This window comes from Macrobrachium nipponense, chromosome 21, assembly GCF_015104395.2.
Source record: "Macrobrachium nipponense isolate FS-2020 chromosome 21, ASM1510439v2, whole genome shotgun sequence".
Classification (NCBI taxonomy): Eukaryota; Metazoa; Arthropoda; class Malacostraca; order Decapoda; family Palaemonidae; genus Macrobrachium; species Macrobrachium nipponense.
This window is the reverse complement of record NC_087212.1, coordinates 75,151,321-75,176,320: the sequence shown is the minus strand read 5'-3', so window position 1 is coordinate 75,176,320 and position 25,000 is coordinate 75,151,321. Positions and strand designations below refer to the sequence as shown.

Below are 25,000 nucleotides of genomic sequence, written 5' to 3'. Positions count from 1 at the left end.
TATAATAACTGACTACTGAAAGCTTGCAGCGGTATAAAGACAACAAGCATTATACTGGAAAGGACACTCGTGTCAACAAAAAATTAAAACTTGAATGAATTCAAACGCTGACTTTTTATAATTAGGTTGTAATCTTTGAATGAAATTCCTATAACCAACGAAACTTCACATGAAGTTGTTGGATTGAAAGAAATTTAACATCAAGCCGCTGCTAATAAATTTGAAAATGGGGTTGTTGCCGAAAGAAACTTAGGCTTAAATAACTACAGTCAAACTCAATTACATAGATATTGATGGAATGGAATGGAATGGAATGTACATATGTATAGATGGAATGGAATGAATTGGAATATAGAGTTCAGGCCAAAGGCCAAGTACTGGGACCTATAAGGTCATTCAGCGCTGGAGAGGGAATTAGCAATACAACGTTTGAAAGGTGTAACAGGAGGAAAACCTCGTAGTTATACTGTTGATAATTGTTGGAAAGGGTTGATGGCAAGGTGGAAGAATGAGAATATGAATGGAGGTACAGTACAAGGAATGAAAGGGGTTGCACCCAGGGGCCGAAGGGAAGCTGCAATGAACCTTTAGTAATGCCTACAAGTGCACCCCGTGAGGTGCACTGACGACACTAGCCCCCTACGGGAGATAGATGAAACTTGGCAACAAATTACTGGAATCAAAGAACAACTGTGCCATTGTGTATTCAAGCAAAACTCCATGGACATAGAACGCTACACAAACCGGACGTCGTAGAGAAAGAAACGAAAGAAGATGGGGGGAAAAGTGGAAATTATTATCTTCTGAGGGTGACCGGTCATCCGACGTTCTTTCCTAACGGTCCTCGGTAACACAATTACATTATCATTTTTCCATTTATTCTTTGACATGACATTCGAGATGCATTCGCCCATCACGTCAATAACGATTCTCTTATGAAATGACCGTCCTTGCTCTTAATAATTCCGGACAGGTTCCCGAGAGGTTATTCGCCGCTCTTCAAGCATGGTCTACCTTGAATATTGCTAACCCCCTCCCTCTTTATTTTGGTAGGGGTGTAAGAATACTACCACTGCCAATAACTGTGGTTGATGTCAGCCAGGGCATGCGGTCGTAAAAACCCCTTTGCCAAATAGTAAAACCTGCCTGATGTTGTAAGGAAAGGCGCATCAGGCAACCGACCCCTTAGTGTTGGGATGACGGTGGGAAAGAAGAAGACTTACGAAAGTATATCAACAGTTCCGTCCGTTTTTATGGATTCTGGGAAACTATTTTTTTAGAGTTCCGTTATCATTCACATAGCGGCGTATCATAGAGAAGAAGACAGAGGCATATCACAAACTTCCGGTTTCTACTCGAGGCCTTCCATAAAATTCTCATATTCAATTTTACAATATTAAATTCTTGTATGTCACTCACAGCGCGATACACGCCTTGCATATTGATGAACATGATGCATTACTCTGTATTCTTAGCCTGTTGGGTAATTTCGATCGCATTAAATTCGCACATTACATATATAACGCTAACTGTTGGGAAGGTCAGCTCATTGTCACAGAATGAGTGGAAGTGTGCTGTGAAATAACCCTGTTACGGTCAAGGAATTCATTTAAAATTCCGTTGGGAGAGAAAGAGGGGGAGAGACTATGCTTCACTGCGACAAGGTATTCGGAAGCAATTTAGCAAAAGTGATATATCCAACATGAATTGCATACACCTACGAAAGAAAGGATTATATACTCCAGTCCCTCATTGGTAAGCATAACTCATGGGGTTACCTGCAGCATTCTCTATGAATGTGATATATAGATATATATATATATATATAAATATATATAGATATATATATATATATGTATATATAAATATATATATATATATATATATATATATTTATGTATGGTATATATATATATATATATATATATTATATATATATATAGTACGTATATAATATGTAAAGGGAAGATGAAGAGAAAAATTGTAGGCAAGACTTCGTCTAACGGAGAAAAAAAAATCAATAAAGATTCTGGTCAAGACATCAAGAATCGATAATATTTGTTGGAATCCAACACTAAAGATTTCTTCAGGAAAAAATACAACTGTAAGCCGCTGGTATTATCTACTATTCAAATGTATCCGAGCTTGACTTCCGTAATTAACTTGCCTCAGCTTATCAGTGACAGACACGTAAGACAATGCTACTGCTATGAGCTAAGGAAATGTTTCGTGCAAAAGAGAAAGAAGTTGGAATTTGAAAAGCATCACCCGTAGACAAATGAAAATAAGTGCACTTGTAGTCACGTAGAAAAAAGCAGTTGTTAGAACAACAACACAGCCAAAAAAGTTCCATGACAGTAATCTTCATACAAATACTTACGCTGACGCGAAAGACCAAGTATACTTCAAAAGCTGAAGACTATATTCAAATAACCTACGCATAAAAAAACATAAGAACGGGGGTAGTCATTGACAAAGCGGAAGACAATGTCGCCGACCTTCGAAACGCAAATACGGGATTAGTGTTTTTTTTTTCTTTTTTTTTTTAGTCAAAATTATATCGGCGACTTTGTTATTTCTGGTGGCATACCGCAATTTCGCTGTCTTGTGGGAACAAAATTACACTGAAAATTATGTAATGGACAAAGGCGCACCTACCAGAGTATTCCACGCAAGTGGGGTGGTGTGCATAAGTGAACGGTATCGAAAGAAAGTGTAAGAATTATCACGAAGCAGTAGTAAACCAGTATTGCTTAACATGGACGAGAGAGAGAGAGAGAGAGAGAGAGAGAGAGAGAGAGAGAGAGAGAGACTAAACAATTCATAAACGCAAAATACACTAAAGAAAAAAGATGTTTGTAAAACACAATGCCATGTCCATCGGCAAATTTCTATTTGACCTCTGACCTCTGAATAGTACGACAGTGAGTTCACTCCAAACATCAACTTCATTAGTCGAGTAGGCACGACGAATATGAAGTCTAACCTCTTACGGTTCAAAAGTTACGACCAAGAATAAATTCATATTTGACCTTTGGCTTATAAATGTAACTTTGACCCTTGAATCCACCACACTAATGCTGAGTTTGAAGCCTCCGTCTTCCAGGAATCATACAGTGCTCTAATAAACCTCAACCATAGTCGACAGACGGACACATAGAGGGGCTGACAGACGGACATTTAGGAAGCCCTAACAGACGGATACTTAGAAGCCCTGATAGACAGACATTTAGAGGCCCTGAAAGACGGACACATAAAGGGTCTGCCAGACGGACACTTAAGAGGCCCTGACAGACGGATACTTAGAGGCCCTGAAAGACGGACACATAAAGGGCCTGACAGACGGACACTTAAGAGGCCCTGACAGACGGACATTTACAGGCCATGAGAGAGAGGGACACTTAAGAGGCCCTGACAGACGGACATTTACAGGCCATGAGAGAGAGGGACACTTAAGAGGCCCTGACAGACGGACATTTACAGGCCCTGACAGACGGACACTTAGAGGGACCTGACAGACGGAAACTTAGAGGGACTGACAGACAGACACTTAGAGGGCCCGACAGACGGACACTTACAAGGCCTGACAGACGAACACATAAAGAGCGTGACAGACAGACACTTAGAAGGCCTGGCAGAGGGACACTTGAGGGCTTTTGTGTCGGTTAAGAGACGTCCCATTACAGTAAACAAGGAGCATAAAAAGTTCATTATTCAGCTGCTGTGCCTTCCATGCAATCGAGATCAAAACCCAGTAACAGTAAACTTCACTAAATTACTGCAAGCGTAAAATCACTTCGGTGGTTGAAGTGCAGAGGCAAAGGCATACATCTGAGCTTCCAGATTTCCAGTTTCATTCCGAGGTCTGTTATGCCATTAAAGTTGCATGGCAACAACAGAAAGAGGACTCCAAAATATATAATACTCATAGATTTTACTGAAATAAGTAAAATCTGAAGAACTAGATATCCCCTGCAACTTGTATACATAATCGTATACATAATTTTAATGATCAAACTACAAAGTAATCTATAAAATGAGATGTTTTAACTATATCAACCAAAAAACGTAAAAATGCTTGCATGGCCTAACTACCCAAACTAAAAATAAAACATCCGTTACTGGTACTCTTACTAGTTAGTTTTTTAATGATTTTTTCACAGCATAAAAGCAAAATAAAAATAAAAATGCGAAAAACAACTATCATCCGTGTGCGGACGAAGCATCGATATTCATAAAACTACAGGAAATTTATTTATATTCCGGTGAAATATCATGCAAAATAGACAAGCCATAAATAACCACAGGCTACTGACCTTCCAATAGGCCTTTGAGACCACCGGCTGGGAAAATGACTCATCTCCATGACAAAATATGACGGACAAACTTATAACCTCCGATGTTCCCAACATCTGTCGTGTTCCCGCAGGGTTCACGTTGCATGTAGCAGGGTTAAGCAAACTCACTGAAATTCGTGCCCTTTGGCCTTTCCATGCCAAGAAATCCCGCCCACGCACGCTACTGAAGTCAGCCAATTTGGCTACTCGTTCTGTCCGTTCATGAAGAGGGAACGCACTCATGCATGGAGACGTCGCTGCGAATGATGGAAGAATCCAATCCAATTACTGGCTGCGAAAAGATACACGGGTACAGTTATTCAGAACGCGTATCGGTGTGTGAGTAAGAAACGAATTTATATATATATATATATATATATATAGTATATATATATATATATATATATATATATATAAAGAGAGAGAGAGAGAGAGAGAGAGAGGAGGAGATGAGACGAGAGAGAGAGAGAGAGAGGAGTTTCGATCTATAATGATCGGACACCGTAGTAGTCATGGTTTTGTCATAACTGCTGTGACAGGGTATTAAGGTAAGTATATTATATAGTCCATTATATATATATATATATATATATATAGGTATATATATATATACAATATATACTATATATAATACATATCATCATACATACATACATACATATTATATTATATATGATATATATACTATATATATATATCTATATATATATAGAGGATATAAATAGAGAGGAAGAGGAGAGAGAGTAGATAGGATAGAGTTTCGATTATAATGATCGGACACCGTAGTAGTCATGGTTTTGTCATAACTGCTGTGACAGGGTATTAAGGTAAGTATATTATAGTCCATTACATAACCAGGGATCAGCAAGAATGAACCACAACTTGCGTCGAGAGGTAAACATCGAGAACAACCCTCACAAATTGTTTTCAAAAAGACGAGAAATTTCTTTAGTCGGATAAGATCAGGTTTTTGTAATCTTCGATTAAACACTAACCAAAACCACATCATGAAAACAAAAGATTCAAAACAAGAAAATAAACCATAAATTGTGTACTCTGATATCAATAACAGGTTCATGCAGTATCAAGGCTAATTTTTAAAGCTTTTTTTTAATGAATTATACAGTTCATTTTCTCGATAATTAATGCTAGAAGTTAGAAGGGAGAAAAATTTTCGGGGTATGAGACTGACACCAATTGTAGCTCTGGGAAAATAAGATAAACAAGGATCAGAGAAGTAACGAAAACTAAAGCCCTTACTTACTAGGAAGGTAAATGAAAGGCCGTAGGTCATATTACATAACGCCTGGGAAGGGGTTAACAAACTGGAGCAGGAAGAAATGACATGAATTGAGGAAATTAACATACACCTGATGTGAATAAATTTCAGAAAATACAGACCTGGATATGTCCGGAATAAATTGTTGACATCATCACATTCGTCAACGCCATAGAGGAAAACTAAAGAGTGTAGAGTGTAGAGTGTTGGAAAACTAAAGTGTAGAGAACTATTCTGAGTTCATATATATACAGGTATGCATGCACTATATATTTTTCATCACAAGACTTCAGGGGCAGCTCTGGAAAGCGTTAATCTTTTCCATTTAGTCCTTACGGATAAGGTTGCAAGCCCCAGCTTGTGACCTTCTTGCCCTAGCTTGTGACCCATCGCAGTCGCGTAACTACCATGTACAGAACCACTGCTTATTGAAGGGTGTTTCTGATCGGGTTAACGGGGGCACAATGGGCTTTACCCGGAATATACGCAAATCCAGAAAGCCTCAGTTGGGCATCAACTGGACAAACAGTAATACTTTAGTTTTCTGTAAAAGAAAACTATTGAAATGACAATTTGTTTGTCCTCAAATCTTAAAAAGCTATTGATGCTAGAGTGCTGGAAACTGATAAGCTGATCATCCTTACTCCAATCATCAAACATACCAAATTGCAGCCCTCTAGGCTCAGTAGTTTTTATTTTATTTAAAGGTAAAATTAGCCATGATCGTGCGTCTGGCACTGCCGATTCCAATTCCAGAGGCGTCGCCGACGCACCTTCACTTGGCCGTATCTCCGGAGCAACTGAGCGCTCCCCGTTCATAGCTGAGAGTTTTAAACTGCAGCGTTTCGAGTTTCATACAGTATTATACGCTGTACAGAAAACTCGACTGCGCTGAAGAAACTTCGGCGGATTTTTTACTTGTTATTCGTTCAGATTGAACTAGTATACGTACTGCATCCATAACATCAAGTCGACGCAACATAAGAACTCAATGCATTCCCTTACTTCGCCGCCCAGACCCGTCTGTCCCTAGGAAGCCATGCAGCCCACACATACCCTCAGCAAAAGGCAACTTAAATAGTCATATACCTCGATGACATCATCCTCACATGAGAGTTCTTCGGCCCAGAGTCCTCTGAGCCTTCATTACCAGAGCCACTTCGCCTCGCCATCATCCCGACATAAAAGAGGCCTAGCGAGGACTCGTCAACAATGAACCACCAAATGAATTTCTATTATGATAAACCCTTTTTTTAATCATTGGTCTCCAAGGGTCCTCCAGCCACTGGTCACTAATATTATGATGGAATCCGCCAAAAACTTAGGCTTTAATTAAAATTTTACTAAAGAGTGCTTGCATCATCCTCCAACCATACTAGCAATATGTAAAATAAATACCGCATAAAAATGTCCTCCTGGACATGGAAAGTCCAGGCAGTGAGGTGAACCAAAGATACTACAGTACCAAAAATATATCCCGCTTCACACAGTATCCAGCTTCTAGCAAATAAAAAGGGAAATCATGAACAATGAAAAATCAGCCAAATAAAAACATGAGCACATTCTGCTTTTATTTCTAGAACATCTAATTCAACTTTGAAACGATTCAATCACCGGAAAATCGGAGTAGTTAAGATTCTTTGCTGAAGGGCCCTGTGACAGGTCCATTAACCAAAAAAAATTTAAACCAGAAAAGAGCAAAAGAGACATTACAAAGGCCCACATAACGGAAGTAAATTGAAATATAACTGGAGAGAGCACAACGTATAACGACACCGAAAAGCATCAAGGAAGCCCACAGACCTTTTCATTCTAATTAAAACAAACGCCGGTATTCATAACACGACTCAGAATGGCATAACCGCACACAAGCAACTCACCCACAGAGACTGTTTCTAATGCCTACTTTGAGCTAACGTAATTGATGGTTTTCTATTCAATTACCCATTTTCAATTAACATTAAGAAATCTCTGACAAGTTCCCTCCGCTCCAGCGGTTCCTATTAATGCAAAGCGACCTAAAACCAACAACGCTTTCATTGCCACTAATAATTCTAAATGGTAAAACAAATGAGTAGCACACCGTTGTAAATCTAATGACACAAAAACTTCTCTAACCACTGACCCACTATAATTAATATAAGTATATTTATATATATATATATATATCTATTATATTATTCTATATGTATATATATATCTAATATATATATATATATATATATGATATATATATATAAGTAATATTCTATATACATATAGTATATTATATAAAATTATATAATATATACTTTATATATATATAAAAGTATATATATCATGTATATATTATGTAGTTATATTATCCTAATATATAAGTCTAATATATAAAATAGGTATATACTACTATAGTATACTTATATAGTATATATCTATATGGTAGAATAATTTATATATTACTATATTTTGGAAATGCCTATGCCATATATATATATATATATATCGAGTTATTTAGTTTATTTTATTTATAGTACTTTAGTTATATATATATATACAATTATACCACATAAACAAATACTTATATATATATATATATATATATATATATATATATATATATATATATATGTGTGTGTGTGTGTGTGTGTGTGTGTGTGTGTGTGTGTGTGTGTGTGTGGTGTGATTAGTCTACCAGTTTTGCACGTGTCATTTTCGTACTTTGAATATTTATTTACATATAACTTTGTCTACCTTAGAAATAGGTTACACCAAAAGGAAATAATTTCAGGATAAGTCCTCCTACCTGGCCAGGACTGGAACTCATCATAATGGGTGAATAGTTAGAGTCGATTTCACAGTAGTCCAGTCAAAAAAAGTCATAGGTTCGAATCCTATTCGAGGTAGGAATACTAATGATACATAATTTCCTTTATATTTAAGTTATTGTTTCGGTTGTCTTCTTGTGAATATTCGCCTGTCTAAACTCCACAAACTTTACAATCTTTCTCCATCTGCTCATTAATTTAACGGTACATAAGTTCTGAATATAAACAAACCCTGCGAGAACGAAAACTGTCTCGATGCCAGACACTGGACGGAGATCATTAGCGCCAACTATATTTTGTCATCACACCCTGAGTGTCGTGAAAGGCGAGTAGAGGGACAACTTCTGCTTGCAGATAGACTCATTAGCCAAAGGCCAGGCACATCGCTTACAAATGTGCTTGACAACTGCAAGGGCAAGCGGTCGACAGCACTTGAGCCAAAACTTTACACCGTGTCAGGTGCATTGGAGAAGACACATCAAGGCAATCGACCCCTTAATTAACCTGGAGATACCGAATGCACAATATATAAGGAGCCAAAAATGATATGCGAGGATGGTAAGGCTATGTGAACTAAAGGTAGCTTACTATGATCGCTGAACTGTCAATCATCAAATTTATGACCACGGGGAGCAAACAAAAATTTGGGAAATGTATACTTTACTCTATTTTCAAAATGGCAAAAACGAATCCTTAGAGGAAACAATTGTTCTTAGTTCTGAAAACAGTAACGTTACAAGCAACTCATAGTCTTAAGTTATCAGGATTTTCGTTGTTGATAATATAAAACATCAAGTGCCTTAGCGGATCAACAACACCTCTAACATTCTCTTCTGAACAAATCAATGCTTTTGAAGTAACCCAATTGCCTACAGTTTCAGTATCTGATTGACCATATAGAACATAGCATTGGTTCTCACCCACAATAACGCTTACTAAATAGAGGATTTTGAAGTCCGCTATAAAATTTGATCAAACTGACGCAGCGATTACTGACCACTGGGGAGAATGACAATCACAACGACCAAGGATGATTTACCTCCGTCAAATCTGGCATCTAATTGTGAAGGAATCGATCACTGAAACCATAATGAGGATTTTTGTTTTTGTTCGATAATATTTATATTTCGTAACTGTCAACTGTGTACAACAAATGCGACAAAATTCCATCGCTGCTAACCTACGGACAAGCATGTTTAAGGACATGAGGAATGTTCCCTTATGTTCGGATTACTGTCTAACGAAAACGAAAAACTACAACTTCCGCACTTAAGGAACAAGACTACGTACTGGGAACAGATACAGATATCAGGTTATTTTTGGGTCGCCGGGGAACTGATATGTATATAAATTATATGTATATATATATATATATATATATATATATATATATATATATATATATATATATATATATATATATATATATATATACACACACATTATAAATATATATATACATTATATATATATACATAATATATGTATATATATATATATATATATATATATTATATATATATATATATATATATATATATATATATATAATATATATATATATATATATATATGACATTTACAATGTAGATATATATGTGTGCGTGTGTGTGTGTTACAGGGAATCTGAAAATTCAACGAAATCTAAAGGACACATGTGAAATAACCAATTCGCTAAGGAGCATTTGATTCCAGAGAGCTAATACTAAACACTATGAAACAGTGATTCATCTACACCGTTTCGCCGTGTTTGGTAATAGTCCCTTGGGGGGTCAAATGTGTTTCGTCGTGTTTAGTATTAGCCCGTGGGGGATCAAATGCAATTAGGGGCATTTGATCCCCCACGGGCTTGTACTGAACACGGCGAAATACATTTGATTCCCCACGGGCTGGTACTCAACACGGCGAAACGGTGTAGATGAATCAGTTTCACCGTGTTTAGTAGTAGCCCTCTGGGATCAAATGATCCTAAGCGAATTGGTCATTTCACATATTCCCTAGGAATTTCGTGAAATCCCTGATTTCAAATATTCCCTAGGAATTTCGTGAAATCCCTGATTTCACGTATTCCCTGTAACATATAACACATAAATACAAACTGCAGTAACAGTCTCTCAATGCTCAAAAATAGGAGGAGGAGGAGAGAGAGAGAGAGAGAGAGAGAGAGAGAGAGAGAGAGAGAGAGAGAGAGAGCTATTTTCATATACGTAACACAAACTATTCTCAACAATTCATAAGTATTGTTACCAGTCGTCGTCATCCCATTTAAACCAATGACATGGGAGAAAGTAAGGAGATGTGACCCAGGAGAAATAGTCGAAAGCGGCCTAATTTCACCTTTCTTATGTAGATTTCAGGTGGCGGCCCTCAGATAGGCCTAAGCATTTACTCCGCGAGAGACCACCTACCTGTCTACTGGAATTCATTCGGTTTTCCGAGTCCTCAAAGCGCATGCGCTAAGATTTCTTAACGGGAAAGAAAGTGTTGGAACTTCTGCGATAAGATTCAAACTTAATTTGTGTCCACTTCGACAAACAAATCAGTTTAAAAAAACACCCACAATCAAAAATTGTAAAGAGATCCAGACGCAGGTGTCGAGCTCTTGCTTATTACAGAGTTGCAAGGAATGCAAATATATTCTCCTTATAAAGCAGGGAAGATTATTTTTCCAGAAAACTGGGGAATGATTGAACGTTAAAAACAATTGGGATCTGTAATAAATGTGAAGCCAGTTCTTATCATTATATATATATATATATATATATATATATATATATATATATATATATATATATATATATATATATATATATTTATATATATATATATAAATTCGCCAGTTAATGGAATAAAGACAGAAATTTGTTGAATATCGTTTGCACATTCTTTTCCAAACCACGGCAATATAAGTTACATACTTCTATGACAGCGTTACCATCGGGCGAGCACGCGAACGGAACAGTCGCCATAAACTAACAAATAACGTCGGACAGGCTATATAAAAATGATATATGACACGATTAGAGAAATCCAAGAGCCTTCCACGCCCAGTGGTGCAATCGGTATTGCCTTCGCATGGGGAATCCATGCAAGAGAGAGAGATTCGTACTTTAGATGGCGTAAGCAGAACCATTCGGAGCTTATATACAGTGTTGTGCGTTCCATTACAATTGGCTTCTCGGTATAAAAACATCGCGTTTGATGACTTTTCACGAATGAAGAGATGTTAAGGATAAAAACATTATCGAGTAAACCTAAATACGAGAACAATTATTGCTGAATGTTAAGCAACATCAGTAACCTAACATTGTCCCGTTTACAAGACTCCGCAGAGAACAGAAGTCAGAAAAACGAATATGAGGCAGAATTGAAAAATATTTCCGAGCTCACTGAAACAAGTAATCATGCATATCTGATGTTTTAACCGATAATATGCTATGTTTAGGTTACAGGCTATCCTATGAGAATACTGCACTTTACTTGAGAACTTACCAGATCAGAAATGATGCAGGAACTCGCTACCAAACATCAATCAGCAATAATGGAGGATGCCCCACCTGCCAACAAAATACTTTATGATAATAAAAATAATACTAATAATAATGATAATGAAGAAGAAGAAAAAGAAGAAGAAAAAATGTATTATATACATATGTAATCACTATATATATATATTATATATATATATATATATATATATAATATCTATATATTATATATATATATATTCTATAATTCACAAACATTAATCTCCAAACGTCGTTTGCAGTTCTCTCTGAAACCGAAGGCGAATCATAATTGCCAAGTGGCTCGGCCCCTGGCGGATTCGATCCACCGACAGCGACAACCTCACACTTCAGTGATTCTTCATTGAAGTCGGAGGCTGCCTCAGTCGATGGATCGAATCCTCCAGGTGACAGCCTCTTTTATCAATTATAATTCCACTTCGGTCTTATTGGTATTATTTCCGAAGTAGAGACAATTGGATATTAAACGGAATTTGTATATTAATATTTGTGAATGTAAACAATGTCACGGTGATGTGATAAAAATTCATATATATATATATATATATATATATATATATATATATAAATATAATATATATGCATATTTATACATGTAAATATTTATATAATATATATTACATATATATATATATATATGTGTGTGTTTATGTATATAAATACATACATATACATATAAAGATATAATATATATACATAAAACCATAGTTCTGTAAACTGGTCTAAACTCCACTAAAGTAGCGAAATCTCCAGATCAAGAAACAACCAAAGGTCATAATGAGAAAAAATATCAGCATGAAAAGCAACACGAACTTCTATGAGAGAAACTTGACTTCGTTTCCGGAGCAAATAAAAACAGGTAAATGATTCAAACTACTAATTAGAAACAAAGGCCTTTAATTATACCCACAATTTGGGTAGCTTCAACCACGTGACCTGCATGACAGGCCGTTCATCTTGCCACCCTCGTGCCGGCGAGGTAAAACAGTCAGAGGAAAAAGAAAATATGGAAGCGAGAAAATCAGCAACGTCTCTCACTTCTAAAGGCAAGGGATGCACTTCCACGGGCAAAAGTATAGTATCTAGCTCCTACACACTTTAAAGTTCTCATAATAACAAATGTTCATTAAACTGCCAGAAAACTCATGTTGGATGAGTGATACAAGAATATTACTTCTTAACATGTCTATATTGACCTTATCTGACGAGGATGTCCAACAAGGGAATGTAGTATTCATCATACTGATCTGCTCATGCTCAATCACTCAATCCATTTTATCGTCAAACTTCCAAAGTGCCCAACTCGCATATAAAACCCAATCACTTATTCCTCATCACTTGAAACCCAACTTTCACCCCCTGAAGGCATCGTCGAAATGAGCGCCTATAGTATACTATACAACACTGATGCTTGGGAGAAGAAAGCCCTCCTCGGTTTCCCCCAGAGGCCAACCTCTCCGCCGCAGCATCCTTCTCCCTTACGCTGAACATGATAATTACAAGGTAGGCGGACAATAATGCCCAATTACAGTACATCATCCTTAAACGTGGAGGACTCGTTTTTCTCGGATCTCTAGCATGCCAAAGCCCGTGTCTTTTGTGTTCAACATGCTTTCCATGGTACTTCGACGGGAGAACAATTGCCATACAGCATTGTAACGTGGTGAGAATTCTAATTTGCTCAGGGCATGGCGTAGACTCAACCTATTAGCATAGACGTTCGGGGGAGAGCCTCCAAGTGAAAATGGCCCGTTTGCGGTGCTCTTCCACAGGAAACAATAACAACAGCAACAATAATCATAATAAACTTTTGAAGTGGCTCCTCAATGGCTTCAATCTGGAATAATACGAACCAAACGTGATAACCATCATGATATACAGGTCTCACCTGGAACATTCAGAGCTTTCATTGAATCATGTGGAAAATTCCTTTCTTGAATTGAAGGCCACAACATCTTGCAATACTAAGCATGAAGCCTGCAACTTGCAAATGCATTAATGACTTCTTCACGACAGTTGACAGGAAAATAAATGTTGAGTTAAGTAAGCCTACCTACATATATTTTCCATATAACAAATATCTCCCAAGCCTGAGACACTGAAAAATCACTGCAGCAATAAAAATTTAATAGAAAAAAATAGATGTTAATGAAATTCACCGAGATCAACTAATACACATAAAATTATCTTTGGTAGACTTGTGATCATCGCTTGCTTGGTCGCATATTCCTAATGTATCCCGAATGAGAAACAGCTGAATAACTAGAACATATCTTCACTATCATCGTGATCACCTTGTCCAGGAAAATCTACAATATTTACCTTCGGGGATAATAGCCAACAGGTGTCATGCCAAAGTGATCCCTTTGTAAGACTGAAAACTGGAATAGTGCGTCTTATTTTTAAAAGAATACACACAATAATACAGACAAAAACAGAAAACTCCACAGCAGCGAAGTTTAGTAAGTGGGCGTCATGGTCAAAAGAAGGAGCACAGCAAATACCGGTGCGTCTTATGGCGTGTAAATGGCAAGAAATGTTCCCCGGTTCAATGAATTTGAATTTTCCCATGAAAAGAATATTCATAGCGCCAACCAACAACAGGTAAGGCAAACGGTTACAGCCCTAACGAATTCCATCCTCCATGCCAGGGCAAATGGATATAAATGATCCACATAAAAGTCTCCCGTGAGAGAGATCCCACTTCCTACTGACATTGCATTTCATTCCATTCCGCCTTACAATACCCATTCCTCACAATGCCCAGACATTTCCACTACAAATGGAAGGTTAATTGCAACCCGCCTACAGCTACGCCGAAGACCCTCCCATTACCCAATGAGTTCGCCCTACAAAAGCCTCCTGGAGAGCCACATCCTCCTCCAGGGCGATTTCACACACACACACCACACACACACACACACACACACACACACACACACATACATTCGCTGCTCTAGCCGTGTAAGTTTATTCCAAAATCCTCCTATTATCTGACCCCAAAAAATACATTTAATTAAAGTCTCTCTCTCTCCTCTCTCTCTCTCTCTCTTCTCTCTCTATAGTATAAAAACTTCCTTGAAACAAGCACATGATTAAAAGACAAACTGCAAAAATAACCTCGGTCGCATTGTTAATAAAAAATTCTACAACTTAATCAAAACTAACGCCAGTAAGGGTCAAGTTACCGTAATCATTTTAAATTCAGGTTGCAAAGTCACTATCTTAAACAATTTATTGGATACAGAGCAAATAATTTCAAAATAAATTTTATAAAACGGTGTGGCATCACAAAAAAAAAAAAAAAAAAAAAAAAAAAAAACCTAATGCCAGTATTCAAAAGGACACATTCGTAAGGAACGAGAATAAATGGACCCTGACTTTCAGAGCAAGTTTCCACAGAGTAAACAAGAGATAGAATCAACAGATAGCTACGTAACCTGTGTAACCCTCCCGGCATAATGTCAACAACACAAGAGAGGGGTAAAACGGCAAGGCTCGACTATAGGGATACTACCTACTGGCCCCAAGTTCTGACAATGTTACCTTCATTCTATAAACTTAAATTGGGGCCAGTGATGAGAGAGCTGGACAACGGCAAACCTAAACATGGAGTTTATTTCCAGTGGACTATGAGTTGCATACTTACAATATAACATTACACACTAGGTTTTTTTTATTAAAGATGCTTTTCTCTCTCTCGCATAAATAGGCAAGTACTGTACCTCAATAATAAAAACTAAGATTGTTGAACTCTATATAATACATAATAAATAACGGAAACGAATGAAGCCATCGGAAACACTAGCAAAGGGCGAAAGACATTACAAAATGAGATGCCTCATAACATCTTGAAGGGGATCAATACCCCAATCGTGTTAGCTCATACGGCAGGTTGTAAATAACGAGTTAAATTTAATTAATCATAATGAAGATCATCTAATCTACTTAGAGCATTGCAGAATTATACCTTTTGAAACTTTTCATTTATATTTCAATACACTTTAGTGTGTGTGAGACAGAGAGAGAGAGAGAGAGAGAGAGAGAGAGAGGAGAGAGAGGAGAGCCAGTAGTTTAAGCAAATTAGGATGACCGGAATGAACGAACACAGATTTCGGGACTAAGGTCATACCCTGGCAAACGAAGTCTTCATTGCGATTACATAGGTCACTAAACTACACACAAGATCCCTCATAAAATCTAATAGAGAAACGGGTAAATGTTCACTGGGAATATTTATAAGTGAAAATATGTTAACAACACGCACGAACGCAATGCTTCATAATAACAGGATCAAACTATATATTTTCATCAGGATTATACATGGAAGATCTATTCGTCGTAACAGGACAAAGTCCCGGTTAGGACTGATTAATAGTTGCTTAACTTAGGATTACTTAAAAAAATTAGATGCGAGAAACCTCATGCGTGATTGCTTATTCACTCAAAAACGCTGAAATTTTGAATATTCGATCTACTTCTCGTCCACATATCGACACTTCATAAAAACAAGATCATCAAGAATAATTTTTTCCTTCGAGTTTACAGGAAAGTTTCAATAAGTGCTGCATTTTTAAACATTCATTTTTTCTGAGTCTCTCAACCGTTCCATATCTCAATTTATTGAGTGATTTCTAAATTTTACAAAAAATATAAACATTAAACTAAATCTAATTCTTGAGTAAGGCAGTACACTGACCCCAACTTTAACGAACATCGTCACACCGGTACAAAATAATGTTGCAAGAAGCTCCTTCGAATGACGCCTCAGTGACAAAAGGCGAACTATGCAATATAATTACAAGGGCTGGATAAAAAAAAAATAAATAAAAAATAAAAACCTACGTTCTTTCTTATAAAAAACCGACCTAAATCCATGGCGAATTTCGAACAAACCGCGTGATACATAACTTACCCAGATCTCAAACACAGGATGTAGATTAACCTGCTTATTTCCCCCTACAAGTAATATACCTTCAAAGCCAATAAATCTACATTAACTACCGTGTCTACGTCCCTTCCGCTAATGGACCCTCTAATCATCCACATTAGCGATAATGGGGCCTTCCGCCAAGCTGGAACTGTTGTAATGAATCTCCACATCATGATTTTTTGAAGGAGCCCTCCGGATGCGCAAACAACCAACACCTTCACTCATCGTAAAATCTGTTTAAACAACTTTATAATCAGATCATGTTCGGTGAATGTTGGTTTTATGATCGCAGCGCTCTTGCACTTCGAGGAAAAATAAAAACTGCCTCTTGACGGGAGAGAAACGGTGGGATTGGTACCACACTTTCAACATTCTTGTCACTTATATATTATTTATAAATGATCAAAGTTGTTCCTCAAGTTCTCCTGTTTAGAGTGATCTTTGGAAAAAATAAATTAATAAATCCGCTGCCTTTTTACTTCTACTAGAACAAGTTCTACTGCATTATGCTGTATAACGATATCTAACATTCTATTTTTAAATAACGACAAAATCCAAAATACTGTACTAAGTCACCAGCAATGAGTTTGTTCTTACTTGTATTTATCGTTACTTAAACGTACAAATTTACGACTGGGTGCTATAAGATTCGCAACTCCACATTGATGAAAATCTTGCAACCCTTCTGCATGCATTGCATAAATCATAAAAGCAATGGGACCAGATGCATACTGAAATGTGTCCAAGGCCCATTACCTACAATGGCTTTCAAAAGAAAAGTAAAGAAATAGCACAATCAGAGGGAAAGCTACATCCTCGGAATATTTCCAACAAACTCCAATCGAGATGAGTTTCATAAGTATTTATAGTTTGTCCCTGAGAGAGTACAAACCAAGAAAGGCAGAAACCTGTACGAAGGACAAAACAGCCAACTAAACATCAAAGGATCACAGGCAGTAAACCTGGACACAAGTTCCGATTCAGGAGAGTTCACCGGGTTCAGGTTCAGAAACATTTATCTCGTACGAACCCAGCTGTAATCGAGCATAAATCTTGGCTTAATCAGCCCGATCAGGGGTGAATCCTTTCTACTGCACAGGAGGACTGGTTCTTAAGATCCAAACATGCCGGGGATGGGACGGAACGTTTCTGCCAAAATGTGGCTCTAAATGGATGTGGTTAAAGAACAAGGGGCCAAGTTAAGGACATCCCAAAAACATGCAACTGCGCTGTGGTGCGAGCGCCCGTGAAGTCAGGAGTTGAATGTTGACATCTCGAGGGCATTGTCGCCATCTCCTGGTTCTTCCCACGCTTCCATGTAAACAATCTCTCTCTCTCTCTCTCTCTCTCTCTCTCTCTCTCTCTCTCTCTCTCTCTCTCTCTCTCTCTCAATATAATAAACTGATGTTGAACAAAAACATGAATGTGAGTAACCGAGTAATAAACAGCAATCTACAAAACTCGGCATATTGAGAGAAAGCTCTTAAAACTTTCCAGCTGTATCCTAATGAGGTGGGATAGGTTGCCTTTCCAGTACTTGTCTGAGAAACAAGATTAAAGCCTCTATACAAACAAAAGCTCTCATAAAGAAAGCTATTATCGGTCGGTACCGGGATCATCATATTTTAATCAAGGTCAACACCTAATTCCTATCCTGTATCAACAAACATGGAAAATGTTACATATAGTTTTAATTTCTTGTACCATTGAGCCCAAGACGCTTAGGATCGTGTAAGTATTATGCTATATACCAGAAAGAACATCTAAACACCCCGACTACTTGAAACAATTTGATGCCCCTTTAATCATCAACGCAAACGAAGTTTCACATTCAAAGTCCATGCACACGGCAACACCACTTTGGTTTAATTAAATATACACACATACAGACATAGACATACACACATATATACACACATACATACATACATACATCATACATATATATATATATATATATATATATATATATATATATATATATATATATATATATCCATACAGAGAGGGAAAGTGCATCTCATTTGTCATGTCTTCAACTGTTGACACCGTCTATCTATGAGAAAGTAAAATGTTTCCGTGTGCTAAATAACATTTATAACAGCTAATATGCACTGAAATCAAATTATATTTAAATAAAGAACAAAATGATTGAAGACGAAGTTTAATAAGTTCAATAACAAGAACAAGAACGCGCGAGTGTCAAAGAAACCATCACGAAAACCCCCAGGAGATTTATTTTGCAACAGACGCTACCTACAATTATCGAGACTGTGACAGAGTCTTCATCCCAGAAAAATGAAACCTTGACTTAGATTTGTCGACGTTTTGCAACGTACATTTATTTGACAGCCAATCGGCATACTAGTCACTGACATGCGTCTAAGTTCAGCCTTTTGTTTTGGTTGCCAACAACCCAGATGTGAGAAAAACTTGAATGGTAGTTGTAAATTCCGAACCCCATATCGACCCAAGCGAGGCCTTTATGACAAACTACCTCAAGTTCAGCTGTTTTCTGCATCTAAACCGTTTCTATTCTTGTCTGGGGCAGCGAAATCCGAAAATCTTTAAGTATCTAATATCTCTGTAAACACTTTTATCCATAAAATGAGCAATAATTTATGTAATTGAATACTGCATTTCAAAGATGGATGGCGAGGAAACAGCAATTAATAAATTAAAACCTACATTAATATGTCAAGAACGGGGTTTTCAAGCGAAAATTTTTACTTATTAAATAATGCCAATCAGGCGAAACGCTAACATTTCATCAAAACTATATCTACACCCAAACAAGAAATCAGAAAATCACTGTTTGTGGCAAGATTTTATTCGCTTAACTGTTGAAATCCCAGGCAGGCAAACTCAACGACTACGCAATTTCAACATCGCGGCAGTTTCAAGTTCACCTTTTCAAAGCCATTCCTACCAGAGGGAATCGCCTGTTACAATTTCCACCAGAAGCGTTTCGTAGGAGATCGTAGCCGCCGTCTGCCATCAGCAGCCAATCATCGCTCGACAAAACAGAGCTCCCGTTCATCAGTCGGACCTGCGGCTGCTATCCGAGGCATCGCAGCCCCTGAGGGCTCCATTCATCAGGAGCCACACGATCTGCCCCTGGCCTTCACCCGCACGCCCCTAAGGGTCCGCATGAAAAACTGCCTCATCTAAATCAAAGCTTCTAAGTTAGACTACACCGTAATAGGGCATGAGAGGCTGCGTAACATGTCAAGTGAACAAAATTTTCGTCTACACAACAGAACATAAGAAACGACGAGCACGCCTTCATCTTATTTAGAGTGACGATGACTTTCATTTCGTTGCCTCTGACACGATCCTAAATCCGATCAACGAAAATATAACAAATAAACAGTAATTAATTGTTCAGAGCCTTCCAAGTTCAAGAATGTCATTTCGACAATACCTTTTTATTAAGAACACTGTTCACTGTATACATATTTCGCTTTCAGCCATAAAATGGAAGCATCGTTTATTAACAATTACTGGCGATATATCTCTCATCTGCTTCCAGTACACAAAATATAGTGAGGTGCAGATCGGCCTTGGAAAAATGCATATATAGATTTTGAAAATCACTCGTTTGATATCAAACGATTAAGTCCTTGGGATTTCATTTTTTCGCCGCTGATTCTCTTGTCATTTTTCCCGCAGTGTCCCCACAAAACGTTGCCATTCTGCTTCCAGGAAGAGTCCTGCATGCGGGAGATGATGACGACGATGATGATGCTGATGCTGATATGAAGACGGTCTTGGAGGCCTCAATGACGCCAGAAGGTTATCAGCCTCACCAGCATAATTCCTCACAGTCAATACCCAAACGTGCATAAAACAAAAAGGATAAGATAAAATAAGAATACGACAAAGTAAAATTTGAACCATTTGTGAGCCTTGATTATGAGAATTATACAAACCCAAAGTGTTCACATTAACTTAAAACCTACAAGTAATACTAAACTAAATGTTTTTAACAACTAACGGTTACTTAGAGCGAATTTACCTTTCCAGCATATATAACCATTCCATTTCAACATATTTACTGTTTGTGAATGAAACTGGAAACAATTTTGAGATTCAAAAATGTTAAGATACGCGTCATTTCTTCATTCCGCTCCTTACATGAAATGAGTGTGTGTGGTTGCTAGCGCAACATCTTTGTCAGCATTTACTTCTATTTCTAATTCTTCCGTTTTAACCCACTCATAAACTTTCTCTTCGGTGGGACATTACAGACAATTACTGGCCCTCTGTTTTATTCCTTAAAACTAGTGCACATAAATAATAATAATTGCAGAAGGAAGCGCCTGGGGGAATGAAAAGTGTAAACAGCCCTGCAGTGCTCATTTATTCATTAGTGTGGTGAATATTTTTCCTCTCGTTTTACGTTTGAAAATCGTTAAAATCTACTTCGTTTATAGCCTCCAGTTGAGACATATATTCATGATGATTAGCAATTATTCGTACATTTTTACTCACGAGTAATTTAGTTTATTGGACTCAATGACAACACCTGACATCTTTGCCAAATTAGCCCGAACGAGCATGAGGGGCAAAACGGACAGCGTCATTTACCATCAATATTCAATTGGTTCGAGACATGTTTACCTCTTATCATTACTTGGATATAAAAACCACACCAAACTTCCCAGTTTCAAAATTTTTATTGCTATCTTTGTTGCTACAATGCACCGTTAGAAAAGGAGTGGTCACGAAACAGCACCAGAGTGACTCATTAAAATCTATTTGAAAGAGACAAATTCCCATTGCGCAAGGACTTGTGAACTGCTTTTGATATGCTTTCTGATTACCCACAAAATAACCCTAAAGAGTAATGCTCCAGTGTTTCGTGTATATCTTTATAGGTATAAACACTTCGTAGACACATAATAAATACAACTTCCTCCTCACTTCATCTAAGGAACGAACATAATCACGTTAAAAAAAAAAGTATTGGACTTTGAAAACAGATTAGGTTAAATAACATAGGTAACGGAGGAAGACAAACTTACACGATCTAAAAAAAAAATAGCTGTCAGAAAGGACAGGTCAAACTGTCTGACATGAGTGCAAAGTGGAAAGTCTGCAGCGGTGGGTGGCACACAGTCGAGAGCAATGCCAAAATTATACATGAAGCTGACAGCGTCAACTTTACTACTGAAGTTGGAAAACTACAAGTTGGAAGGGTCGGGTAATTGAGTATCGTCCATCTCTCTAGCTTGTTAACCAGTATGTCTTTTCCGCTGCTTTAATACGAAACTAATATCTCAAAACCTGTAACCATCTCTCATCTCGACCTCCGAAATAGGTCTACAGAAAATTTCAAGCATGTTCCCTGTGTTTTTACTTAAACTTGGCCATGAAAAAGGGCCTTACTGGTTCAACACTCCACTGTCTTCGTTTAAACACTTTTTATCGAGACGACGCAACTAAGTGGCGTAGGGAGTATGAAGTGACGCAATGAAAAGCCAATGGAATTGTGAGGCTGGGGAGGGAGGGAGGGAGGGAGGGGACAAGCTCGCTTGTTTTACGACCTTCATTGACGCAAAACCCAAACTGTCTGTGAAACTACTGCAATCCACCAGTTGGGTGAAAGCAATGAACCTTTCGGCTATTTTATTCGAACATTTTTGCTACCTACACTTGTTACGTCAAACATTTCTGCGGATGATTTTTCTCAATGGTTTTGTAGTTGCCCTCACTATATATATATATATATATATATATATATATATATATATATATATATATATATATATATATATATATATATATATATAATATATAATATATAATATAATATATCTATGTGTGTGTGTGTTTACAGTTCACAAAGACTAATGTAAAAGATAATTACCATTGTCAATATCTTGTATATGTTTACGCTAACATATAAAGTCATGAATCATAACCCATTTAAGAAAAACATCAAAGCCATAGTTATCCCTTTAAGACTTGGAAAAAAAAAAAAAAAAACAAAACAACCGCCACAATTTCGCCACCCACCCTTTGTTACGTGACAAAGCCGCGCGTAACAAGCGCCCTGAAGGACTACTCAACCTTGTAGCTTACAACAATGAGTAAGAGTCCAGTCCCTCGGTAGCTACTGAATGTGTTGTTAAGGGTGACTCAAAAGGGTCATCAAAGTTATCAGGGCGAATAATAGGTATTATTATCGTAAATGCGTTGCCACGGCAAGTATCTCAAAGTCGCTAGCTATTAATCACAGGTTTTTCGCAAAATATTCCACTGTGGAAGTGGTACTCCCTCCTTGGTCTTTCAAAAAAAAAGAACTATATTTTTTCTCTAACCTTGCAATGACATACATATTAGCTTTGTCATTCTTACATTCGTGATTTTTTTTTAGAGGGGGATTATGCTGCATGCGTCTCTAACATCGAATTCACTATACCCTGGGAACAATTTGCACCTCAAGGGCATCTTGCCTGGCAAGGAATCGAGCCCGGGCATTTGGTTTAGACTGCGTCAGGCGGTAGACCTAAACAGTCGGCCACGTCAAATATAAACGAGGGCAAAGTAGAAAATATCAGGAAAAAGGAAATTAAATCTGTAAGACAGACAATATCATATTTTCCTACTTACTCATCTGCTAACTCTATACATTCTTCTAGTAATCTGGGACCTTCCCAATAAGCAAAGTTAAAACTGCATGTTAGCATCATTCCGAGATTCAAACCGGATCCCACTTAAATTTTCTTTCAGTTTTGGGAAAAGGAAAAATTCGGAAGGAGCAAAATCAGGACCATAGGGAGCTCGTTCCCAGCGAGATTCCTGCCGGGCTTCCCTCGCATCCCATGATGAATGTGCAAGAGCGTTATTGTCAAGGAACAGATTTCCGGTAAGCATTTTTTCTGCCGCGCCCCCTCCTTTTTTTTTTTTTTTTTTTTGCCAATGCCGCCTCCAATACTTGTCCTTCGAGGAAATCAGTCAGAATCACACCCTAGAATTCGCAAAACACCGTTGCCATAACCCTCTGCACAGATCTTGCCACTCTGAAATAGCTGTCATAACTGACAGATGCTGACAGGTGGCAATCCCACAAACTGCAGAAGTGTGCATTCTGTTGGGAGAAATGCAATCAGATGACGTCCACGCGCTGCGCTTTATACGGCTTTTAGCCTTTACAGTGAATTTCACGACTGACGCCCAAAAATTGTCCAGCGTTCATAACTGGTTGCAGACCTCGCTCGGGAAAGATTTTATTCTGAAAGACAGAAAGTCTGGAATTTGCTTTAAAAGTGTCAGGAAAGAATACGATTGTTCTTTGTATTTTCCAGTGTTATTATTATTATTCAGAAAATTAACCCTAATCGTATGGAACAAGCCTACGGAGGCCATATGGTGTTTATTGAAAAGGGTAAGAGAAGGTAATAGGAAATACCGAAAGATGAGATCAGTTATTAGAAAATAGAAAATAAATTAATCAATAGATTAAAAGTCAGTAAATTATCAAAATACATGGAGAATTGTTTTAGGGGAATAATGCGTTGCATCTTTGCTTGAAATTTTCAAGTTCCAATTGCATAACAGAGTCAGGCAGACTGTTCCATAGTCAATCGGTGTGAGGAATAAAGGGCCCCTTGGAGCCGAGAAGCTCAACCGAGTTCTGGTGCCGCTGTTCAGCACAGCTGGTTGCTCTTGGCAGGAAAAAAGAGGATCAAGGGTCAGTTGCGAGCATGAAAGTGTGAGTGTCGGGTAGGGAATACTGAATTCTAAATGTTCAGATATGAATGTATTTTAAACTCATGGTTAACTCCAACGAAAGTTTGCCTTCGATATTTATGCATTAAAAAATGCAAGATTGCTTTGTTTGTAAGACTTCACATTGAACACATCATTATTCCTACAGGATCAAATGTGGTTGTTCTCAAAGTCGAATAATAAACGAAAGAAAATTGTATTAGATATAAAACTTCATTTACAATGGATTGGTAACATCAACCGCAACCCAAGTAACTGCAGTAAGAATGATATCACATCATTCAATTTGTCTTACGGCCGAAGGTGGTGTCCCCTAAAGGGGTTCTGTATAGACTAGTAGTTCTCAACATTTTTTTGGCTTTTGCAACCTTTCATCGTGTGTC

The 25,000-nt window shown here is 37.6% G+C and overlaps 1 protein-coding gene across 5 annotated transcripts in view; it reads right to left on the bottom strand.

Moving 5' to 3' along the window:
- LOC135198182 (uncharacterized) overlaps positions 1-25,000 on the bottom strand; it is a 375,078-nt gene that overhangs the window by 317,498 nt on the left and 32,580 nt on the right. Inside the window, exon 2 of one of the 5 annotated variants that reach the window (XM_064225719.1) lies at positions 11,913-11,977. The exons of the other annotated variants lie outside the window; for them this stretch is intronic. The gene's annotated coding sequence lies outside the window, so the exon portion shown is untranslated. The remainder of the gene's footprint in view (positions 1-11,912; positions 11,978-25,000) is intronic. 5 annotated transcript variants of the gene reach the window in all.